The sequence below is a fragment of the Pristiophorus japonicus genome, chromosome 16, assembly GCF_044704955.1.
Source record: "Pristiophorus japonicus isolate sPriJap1 chromosome 16, sPriJap1.hap1, whole genome shotgun sequence".
NCBI classification, from domain to species: Eukaryota; Metazoa; Chordata; class Chondrichthyes; family Pristiophoridae; genus Pristiophorus; species Pristiophorus japonicus.
Window position 1 is genome coordinate 76,562,014 of NC_091992.1, and position 12,524 is coordinate 76,574,537.

Consider the following 12,524-nt stretch of genomic DNA (forward strand, 5'->3'; position numbering starts at 1 on the left):
TCACCTTGCACACGCCAAGGATCACTCTGTGCCAATGCTCTTAGCCAAAAGGCCTAGAGCCACTGCACCGTTCCTGGAAGTACTGCAATACCAGGTTCGTGCCATGGAGGTGGATGGGTCAGGCCCCCCCACACACCTCCGTGGAGGTGGATGGGTCAAGCCACCCCACCCACCTCCTGTTTCCAAAAAAGCAAGCATATACCTTCCTGATCCAGGGAGAACCACCCGGAGGTCATGGTGGCTACTCCCCTGTCAGGTCAGTTACGCATGATCTTAGCCAAAAGGCCGAGAAGCGACAGTGAGTGCCCTTACCCTGAATAAACAGTGACTCTGTGCAGTTACACAGTGAGTGACCCTTACCCTGAATAAACAGTGACTCTGTACAGTTACAGTGAGTGCCCTTACCCTGAATAAACAGTGACTCTGTACAGTAACAGTGAGTAACCCTTACCCTGAATAAACAGTGACTCTGTACAGTTAAACAGTGCATGACCCTTACCCTGAATAAACAGTGACTCTGTACAGTTACACAGTGAGTGACCCTTACCCTGAATCAACAGTGACTTTGTACAGTTACACAGTGAGTGACCCTTACAATGAATAAACAGTGACTCTGTACAGTTACACAGTGAGTGACCCTTTCCCTGAATAAACAGTGACTCTGTACAGTTACACAGTGAGTGGCCCTTACCCTGAATAAACAATGACTCCATACAGTTACATAATGAGTGACTCTTACCCTGAATAAACAGTGACTCTGTACAGTTACAGTGAGTGACCCTTACCCTGAATGAACAGTGACTCTATATAGTTACACAGTGAGTGTCCCTTACCCTGAATAAACATTGACTCTGTACTGTTACAGTGAGTAACATTTACCCTAAATAAACAGTGACTCTGTACTGTTAAAGCGAGTAACCCTTACCCTAAATAAACAGTGACTCTATACAGTTACATAGTGAGTGACCCTTACCCTGAATAAACAGTGACTCTGTACAGTTACAGTGAGTAACCCTTACCCTAAATAATCAGTGACTCTGTACACTTATACAGTGAGTGACCCTTACCCTGAATAAACAGTGACTCTGTATAGTTACAGTGAGTGCCCTTACCCTGAATAAACAGTGACTCTGTACAGTTACACAGTGAGTGACCCTTGCCCTGAATAAACAGTGACTTTGTACAGTTACACAGTGAGTGACCGTTAACCTGAATAAACAGTGACTCTTTACAGGTACACAATGAGTGACCCTCATCCTGAATAAACAGTGACTCAATCAGTTACACAGTAAATGACCCTTACCCTGAATAAACAGTGACTCTGTACATTTGCACAATGATTGACCCTTACCCTGAATAAACAGTGACTCTGTACAGTTACACAGAGAGTGACCTTACCCTGAATAAACAGTGACTGTACAGTTACAGCGAGTGACCCTTACCCTGAATAAACAGTGACTCTGTACAGTTACACAGAGAGTGACCTTACCCTGAATAAACAGTGACTCTGTACAGTTACACAGAGAGTGACCTTACCCTGAATAAACAGTGACACTGTACAGTTACACAGTGAGTGACCCTTACCCTGAATAAACAATGACTCTGTACAGTTACATCGTGAGTGACCCTTACCCTGAAGAAACAGTGACTCTGTACAGTTACACAGTGAGTGACCCTATGGAATACTAAGGAACTCTGTACAATTAGATTGGTGCTTTGTAACGTTGACACGGCTGCTATTGAACTTAATTTATTGGTCACTGTGCAAATTCTGAAGCTGTCCTTGATCACAGAAAATCTGTCAATATGGCTGCTCCATTAGTGATGATCCTAATTTTACGACACACTTGAAGGATTTTGCTCTTGAGTATTCTGTTGAATCATTTATCATCAGCTTGTACCGAGTGGTGTTAATCGGTTTGTGCAGTGGGTCCAACTGATTGATGCAGGAGCTTAGCATCAACTGTCCACAACTCAACATTCATTGGACACAACATTGGGCACTACATTGGACACTACATTGGGCACTACATTGGGTACTACATTGGGTACTACATTGGGCACGACATTGGGCACTACATTGGACACTACAATGGGCAATACATTGGGCACTACATTGGGCACTATATTGGCACTACATTGGGCACTATATTGGCACTACATTGGCACTACATTGGGCACCAGATTGGGCACTACATGGGCACTACATTGGCACTACATTGGCACTACAATGGGCACTACATTGGCAATCCATTGGGCACTACTTTGAGCACTACATTGGGCACTACATTGGGCACTACACCGGCACTACATTGGCACTACATTGGTACTACATTGGGCATTACATTGGCATTACATTAGGCACTACATTGGGCACTACATTGGGCACTACATTGGGCACTACATTGAGCACTACATTGGGCAATACATTGGCACTACTTTGGGCACTACATTGGGCACCACATTGGCACTACATTGGGCACTACATTGGGTACTACATTGAGCACTACATTAGGTACTGCATTGGGCACTACATTGGGCACTGCATTGGGTACTACATTGGGCATTACATTCGCATTATATTGGGTACGACATTGAGTACTACATTGGGTACTGCATTGGGCACAATATTGGGCACTACATTGGGCACTACATTGGGCACTACATTTGGTACTGCATTGGGCACTACATTGGGCACTACATTGGGTACTACATTGGGCATTACATTCGCACTACATTGGGTACGACATTGGGTACTACATTGGTACTACATTGGCACTACATTGGTACTACATTGGGCACTACATTGGGCACTACATTGGGCACTACATTGGATACTACATTGGGCACTACATTGGGCACTACATTGGGTACTACATTGGCCCCTGCATTGGGCACTACATTGGGCACTACATTCGGCACTGCATTGGGAATTACATTGGGCACTGCATTGGGCACTGCATTGGGTACTACATTTGCACTACATTGGGCACTACATTGGGTATAACATTGGGTACTACATTGGGCACTACATTTATCACTACATTGGCACTACATTGCGCAGTACATTGGGCACTGCATTGGGTACTACATTGGGACTACATTGGTACTACATTGGGCACTACATTGGCACTACATTGGGCACACCATTGGGTACTACATTCGCACTACATTGGGCACTACATTGGGTACTACATTGGGACTACATTGGCACTACATTGGGCACTACATTGAGTACTACATTGGCACTAATTTGGTACTACATTGGGCACTACATTGGGCACTACATTGGCACTACATTGGGTACTACATTGGACACTACATTGGGCACTACATTGGCACTACATTGGGTACTACATTGGGCACTACATTGGCACTGCATTGGCACTGCATTGGGCACTACATTGGGTACTACATTGGGCACTACATTGGCACTACATTGGGCACTACATTAGTACTACATTGGGCACTACATTGGGCACTACTTTGGCACTACATTGGGCACTATATTGGTACTACATTGGGCACTACATTGGTACTACATTGGGCACTACATTGGGCACTACATTGGCACTACATTGGGCACTACATTGGCACTACATTGGGCACTACATTGGGCTCTACATTGGGTACTACATTGGCACTACATTGGCACTGCATTGGCACTGCATTGGGCACTACATTGGGTACTACATTGGGCATTACATTGGCACTACATTGGGCACTACATTGGCACTACATTGGGAACTACATTGGCACTACATTGGGCACTATATTGGTACTACATTGGGCACTACATTGGTACTACATTGGGCACTACATTGGGCACTACATTGGCACTACATTGGGCACTACATTGGGCACTACATTGGGCACTACATTAGTACTACATTGGGCACTACATTGGGCACTACTTTGGCACTACATTGGGTATTACATTGGGCACTACATTGGGCTCTACATTAGGCACTACATTGGTACTACATTGGGCACTACATTGGCACTACATTGGGCACTACATTGGGCTCTACATTGGGTACTACATTGGCACTACATTGGCACTGCATTGGGCACTACATTGGGTACAACATTGGGCACTACATTGGGTACTACATTGAGCACTACATTGAGCACTACATTGGTACTACATTGGGTACTACATTAGGCACTACATTGGGCACTACCTTAGGCACTACATTGGGTACTACATTGGGCACTACATTGGGCACTACCTTAGGCACTACATTGGGCACTGCATTGGGCACTACATTGTGTACTACATTGGGCACTACATTGGGCACTACATTGGGCACTACATTGGGCACTACCTTAGCCACTACATTGGGCACTAAATGTGGGCACTACATTGGGTACTACATTGGGTACTACATTGGGCACTACATTGGGCACTACATTGGCACTACATTGGACACTACATTGGGCACTATATTGGGTACTACATTGGGACTACATTGGGCACTACATTGGGTACTACATTGGGTACTACATTGGCACTACATTTCGTACTACATTGGGCACTACATTGAGCACTACATTGCGCACTACATTGTCACTACATTGGTACTACATTGGGCACTACAGTGAGCACTACATTGGGTACTACATTGGCACTACATTGGCACTACATTGGGCACTACATTGGGTACTATATTGGTGCAACATTGGCACTGCATGGGCACTACATTGGGCACTACATTGAGCACTACATTGGCACTACATTGGGCACTACCTTGGCCACTACATTGGGCACTACATTGGGTACTACCTTGGGCACTACATTGGGCACTACATTGGGCCCTACCTTGGGCACTACATTGGGCACTACCTTAGGCACTACATTGTGTACTACATTGGGCACTACATTGGGCACTACATTGGGTACTACATTGGGCACTACATTGGGCACTACATTGGGTACTACATTGGGCACTACATTGGCACTACATTGGGCACTACATTGGCACTACATTGGGCACTACATTGGGCACTACATTGGCACTACATTGGGCACTACATTGGGCACTACATTGGGTACTACATTGGGCACTACATTGGGCACTACATTGGGCTCTACATTAGGCACTACATTGGTACTACATTGGGCACTACATTGGCACTACATTGGGCACTACATTGGGCACTACATTGGGTACTACATTGGCACTACATTGGCACTGCATTGGGCACTACATTGGGTACAACATTGGGCACTACATTGGGTACTACATTGAGCACTACATTGAGCACTACATTGGCACTACATTGGGTACTACATTAGGCACTACATTGGGCACTACCTTAGGCACTACATTGGGTACTACATTGGGCATTACATTGGGCACTACATTGGGCACTACCTTAAGCACTACATTGGGCACTACATTGATCACTACATTGGGCACTACCTTCGGCACTACATTGGGCACTGCATTGGGCACTACATTGTGTACTACATTGGGCACTACATTGGGCACTACATTGGGCACTACCTTAGGCACTACATTGGGCACTACATTGGGCACCACCTTAGCCATTACATTGGGAACTAAATGTGGGCACTACATTGGGTACTACATTGGGTACTACATTGGGCACTACATTGGGCACTACCTTAGGCACTACATTGGGCACTACATTGGGTACTACCTTGGGCACTACATTGGGCACTACATTGGACACTACATTGGGCACTACATTGGGTACTACATTGGGCACTACATTGGGCACTACATTGAGCACTACATTGGGTACTACATTGGGTACTACATCGGGCACTACATTGGCACTACATTGGGCACTACATTGGGCACTACATTGGGCACTACATTGGATACTACAGTGAGCACTACATTGGGTAATACATTGGGTACGACATTGGGTACTACATTGGGCACTACATTGGCACTACATTGGACACTACATTGGGCACTATATTGGGTACTACATTGGGACTACATTGGGCACTACATTGGGTACTACATTGGGTACTACATTGGCACTACATTTCGTACTACATTGGGCACTACATTGAGCACTACATTGCGCACTACATTGTCACTACATTGGTACTACATTGGGCACTACATTGAGCACTACATTGGGTACTACATTGGCACTACATTGGGCACTACATTGGGTACTACATTGGCACTACTTTGGCACTACATTGGGCACTACATTGGGTACTATATTGGTGCAACATTGGCACTGCATGGGCACTACATTGGGCACTACATTGAGCACTACATTGGCACTACATTGGGCACTACCTTGGGCACTACATTGGGCACTACATTCGGTACTACCTTGGGCACTACATTGGGCACTACATTGGGCACTACATTGGGCACTACATTGGGCACTACCTTAGGCACTACATTGTGTACTACATTGGGCACTACATTGGGCACTACATTGGGTACTACATTGGGCATTACATTGGGCACTACGCTGGGTACTACATTGGGCACTACATTGGCACTACATTGGGCACTACTTTGGGGACTACATTGGCACTACATTGGGCACTACATTGGGCACTACATTGGGTACTACATTGGGCACTACATTGGGCACTAAATTGGACACTACATTGGGTACTACATTGGCACTACATTGGGCACTACATTGGGTACTACATTGGGCATTACATTGGGTACTACATTGGGCACTACATTGTGTACTACATTGGGCACTACATTGGGTACTACATTAGGCACTACATTGGGCGCTACATTGGGTACTACATTGGGCACTACATTGGACACTACATTGGGCACTACATTGGGTACTACATTGGGCACTACATTGGACACTACATTGAGCACTACATTGGGTACTACATTGGGCACTACATTGGGCACTACATTGGGCACTACCTTAGGCACTACATTGGGCACTACATTGGGCACCACCTTAGCCATTACATTGGGCACTAAATGTGGGCACTACATTGGGTACTACATTGGGTACTACATTGGGCACTACATTGGGCACTACCTTAGGCACTACATTGGGCACTACATTGGGTACTACCTTGGGCACTACATTGGGCACTACATTGGACACTACATTGGGCACTACATTGGGTACTACATTGGGCACTACATTGGGCACTACATTGGGCACTACATTGGGTACTACATTGGGTACTACATCGGGCACTACATTGGCACTACATTGGGCACTACATTGGGCACTACATTGGGCACTACATTGGACACTACAGTGAGCACTACATTGGGTAATACATTGGGTACGACATTGGGTACTACATTGGACACTACATTGGCACTACATTGGACACTACATTGGGCACTATATTGGGTACTACATTGGGACTACATTGGGCACTACATTGGGTACTACATTGGGTACTACATTGGCACTACATTTCGTACTACATTGGGAACTACATTGAGCACTACATTGCGCACTACATTGTCACTACATTGGTACTACATTGGGCACTACATTGAGCACTACATTGGGTACTACATTGGCACAACATTGGGCACTACATTGGGTACTACATTGGCACTAGTTTGGCACTACATTGGGCACTACATTGGGTACTATATTGGTGCAACATTGGCACTGCATGGGCACTACATTGGGCACTACATTGAGCACTACATTGGCACTACATTGGGCACTACCTTGGGCACTACATTGGGCACTACATTGGGTACTATCTTGGGCACTACATTGGGCACTACATTGGGCACTACATTGGGCACTACCTTAGGCACTACATTGTGTACTACATTGGGCACTACATTGGGCACTACATTGGGTACTACATTGGGCATTACATTGGGCACTACGTTGGGTACTACATTGGGCACTACATTGGCACTACATTGGGCACTACTTTGGGCACTACATTGGGCACTACATTGGCACTACATTGGGCACTACATTGGGCACTACCTTAGGCACTACATTGTGTACTACATTGGGCACTACATTGGGCATTACATTGGGCACTACGTTGGGTACTACATTGGGCACTACATTGGGTACTACATTGGGCACTACATTGGACACTACATTGGGCACTACATTGGGTACTACATTGGGCACTACATTGGACACTACATTGAGCACTACATTGGGTACTACATTGGGCACTACATTGGGCACTACATTGGCACTACATTGGGCACTACATTGGGCACTACATTGGACACTACATTGAGCACTACATTGGGTAATACATTGGGCACGACATTGGGTACTACATTGGGCACTACATTGGCATAACATTGGACACTACATTGGGCACTATATTGGATACTACATTGTGACTACATTGGGCACTACATTGGGTACTACATTGGGTACTACATTGTCACTACATTTCGTACTACATTGGGCACTACATTGAGCACTACATTGCGCACTACATTGTCACTACATTGGTACTACATTGGGCACTACATTGAGCACTACATTGGGTACTACATTGGAACTACATTGGCACTACATTGGGCACTACATTGGGTACTACATTGACATAACCTAGGCACTACATTGGGCACTACATTGGGTACTATATTGGTGCAACATTGGCACTGCATGGGCACTACATTGGGCACTACATTGAGCACTATATTGGCACTACATTGGGCACTGCATTGGCACTACATTGGGTACTACATTGGCACTACATTGGCACTACATTGGCACTACTTTGGGCACTACATTGAGCACTACATTGGGTACTACATTGGGCACTACATTGGACTCTACATTGAGCACTACATTGGGTACTACATTGGGCACTACATTGGGCACTACATTGTCACTACATTGGGCACTACATTGGGCACTACATTGGACTCTACATTGAGCACTACATTGGGTAATACATTGGGTACGACATTGGGTACTACATTGGGCACTACATTGGCACTACATTGGACACTACATTGGGCACTATATTGGATACTACATTGTGACTACATTGGGCACTACATTGGGTACTACATTGGGTACTACATTGTCACTACATTTCGTACTACATTGGGCACTACATTGAGCACTACATTGCGCACTACATTGTCACTACATTGTTACTACATTGGGCACTACATTGAGCACTACATTGGGTACTACATTGGCACTACATTGGCACTACATTGGGCACTACATTGGGTACTGCATTGGCATTACTTTGGCACCTCATTGGGCACTACATTGGGTACTATATTGGTGCAACATTGGCACTGCATGGGCACTACATTGGGCACCAAATTGAGCACTATATTGGCACTACATTGGACACTGCATTGGCACTACATTGGGTACTACATTGGCACTACATTGGCACTACTTTGGGCACTACATTGAGCACGACATTGGGTACTCCATTGAGCACTACATTGGATACTACATTGGGCCCTAAATTGGCATTACATTGGCACTACATTGGCATTGCATTGGGTACTACATTGGGTACCAAATTGGCACTACATTGGGCACTACATTGGGTATTACATTGGCACTACATTGGCACTACATTGGGTATTACATTGGCATTTCATTGGGTACTACATTGAGCACTACATCGGGTACTACATTGGGCACTACATTGGGCACTACATTAGCTCTACATTGGCACTACATTGGGCACTACATTGGGTACTACATTGGGTACTACATTGGCACTACATTTCGTACTACATTGGGTACTACATTGGCACTACATTGGCACTACATTGGGCACTACATTGCGTACTACATTGGCATTACTTTGGCACTACATTGGGCACTACATTGGGAACTATATTGGTGCAACATTGGCGCTGCATGGGCACTACATTGGGCACTACATTGAGCACTATATTGGCACTACATTGGGCACTGCATTGGCACTACATTGGGTACTACATTGGCACTACATTGGCACTACATTGGCACTACTTTGGGCACTACATTGAGCACGACATTGGGTACTCCATTGAGCACTACATTGGATACTACATTGGGCCCTAAATTGGCATTACATTGGCACTACATTGGCATTGCATTGGGTACTACATTGGGTACCAAATTGGCACTACATTGGGCACTACATTGGGTATTACATTGGCACTACATTGGCACTACATTGGGTATTACATTGGCATTACATTGGGTACTACATTGAGCACTACATCGGGTACTACATTGGGCATTACATTGGGCACTACATTAGCTCTACATTGGCACTACATTGGGTACTACATTGGCACTACATCGGGCACTGCATTAGGCACTACATTGGGTATTCCATTGGGCACTACATTGGGTACTACATTGGCACTACATTGGGCACTACATTGGCTCTACATTGGCACTACATTGTCTCTACATTGGCACTACATTGGGCACTACATTGGCACTAAATTGGGCACTACATTGGCAATACATTGGGTACTACATTGGCACTACATTGGCTCCACATTGGCACCACATTGGCACTACATTGGGCACAACATTGTGTACTACATTGGGCATTACATTGGGTACTATATTGGGTTCTACATTGGCTCTACATTGGGCACTACATTGGCACTACATTGGGCACTACATTGGGTACTATATTGGGTACTACATTGGGCACTACATTGGGCACTACATTGGGCACTACATTGGGTACTACATTGGCACTACATTTGGTACTATATTGGGCACTACATTGAGCACTACATTGGTACTACATTGGGCACTACATTGAGCACTACATTGGGCACTACATTAGCACTACATTGGGCACTACATTGGGCACTGCATTGAGCACTACATTGGGTACTACATTGACACTACATTGGCACTACATTCGCAGTACATTGGCACTACATTGGGCACGACATTGGGTACTACATTGAGCACTACATTGGCACTACATTGGGCACTACATTGAGCACTACATTGAACACTACATTTGGTACTACATTAGGCACTACATTGGCACTACATTGGGCACTACTTTGGCACTACATTGGGCACTACATTGGCACTAGTTTGGGCACTATGTTGGCACTACATTGGGCACTATATTGAGCACTACATGGGGACTACATTGGGCACTACATTGGCACTACATTCGGCACTACATTGGCAATACATTGGCACTACATTGGGCACGACATTGGGTACTACATTGAGCACTACATTGGCACTACATTGGGCACTACATTGAGCACTACATTGAACACTACATTTGGTACTACATTAGGCACTACATTGGCACTACATTGGGCACTACATTGGCACTACATTGGGCACTACATTGGCACTAGTTTGGGCACTATGTTGGCACTACATTGGGCACTATATTGAGCACTACATGGGGACTACATTGGGCACTACATTGGCACTACATTCGGCACTACATTGGCACTACATTGGGTACTACATTGGCACTACATTGGGTACTACATTGAGCACTATATTGGTACTACATTAGGTACTACATTGAGCACTACATTGGCACTACATTGACACTACATTGGGCACTACATTTGGTACTACATTGGGCACTACATCGGGCACGACATTGGGCACTACATTGGCTCTACATTGGCAATACAATGGGTACTACATTGGCACTACATTTGGCACTACATTAGCCACTACATTGGGTACTGCACTGGGTGCTACATTGAGCACTACATCCTGTACTACATTGGGCACTACATCGGGTACTACATTGGGCATTGCATTGGGCACTACCTTAGGCACTACATTGTGTACTACATTGGGCACTACATTGGGTACTACATTGGGCACTACATTGGGCACTACATTGTGTACTACATTGGGCACTACATTGGCACTACATTGGGCACTACATTTGGCACTACATTGGGCCCTACCTTGGGCACTACATTGGGCACTACCTTAGGCATTACATTGTGTACTACATTGGGCACTACATTGGGCACTACATTGGGTACTACATTGGGCACTACATTGGGCACTACATTGGGCACTAAATTGGACACTACATTGGGTACTACATTGGCACTACATTGGGCACTACATTGGGTACTACATTGGGCACTACATTGTGTACTACATTGGGCATAACATTGGGTACTACATTGGGCACTACATTGGGTACTACATTGGGCACTACATTGGACACTACATTGGGCACTACATTGGGTACTACATTGGGCACTACATTGGACACTACATTGAGCACTACATTGGGTATTACATTGGGCACTACATTGGGCACTACATTGGCACTACATTGGGCACTACATTGGACACTACATTGAGCACTACATTGGGTAATACATTGGGTACGACATTGGGTACTACATTGGGCACTACATTGGCACTACATTGGACACTACATTGGGCACTATATTGGATACTACATTGTGACTACATTGGGCACTACATTGGGTACTACATTGGGTACTACATTGGCACTACATTTTGTACTACATTGGGCACTACATTGAGCACTACATTGCGCACTACATTGTCACTACATTGGTACT

At 45.2% G+C, this 12,524-nt stretch overlaps 1 protein-coding gene and 1 pseudogene across 1 annotated transcript in view; one reads left to right on the forward strand and one right to left on the reverse strand.

Moving 5' to 3' along the window:
* pkd1b (polycystic kidney disease 1b) overlaps nucleotides 1–12,524 on the forward strand; it is a 370,954-nt gene that overhangs the window by 110,337 nt on the left and 248,093 nt on the right. The gene's annotated exons all lie outside the window — the stretch shown is intronic.
* Nucleotides 58–297, reverse strand: LOC139227291 (U2 spliceosomal RNA; annotated as a pseudogene).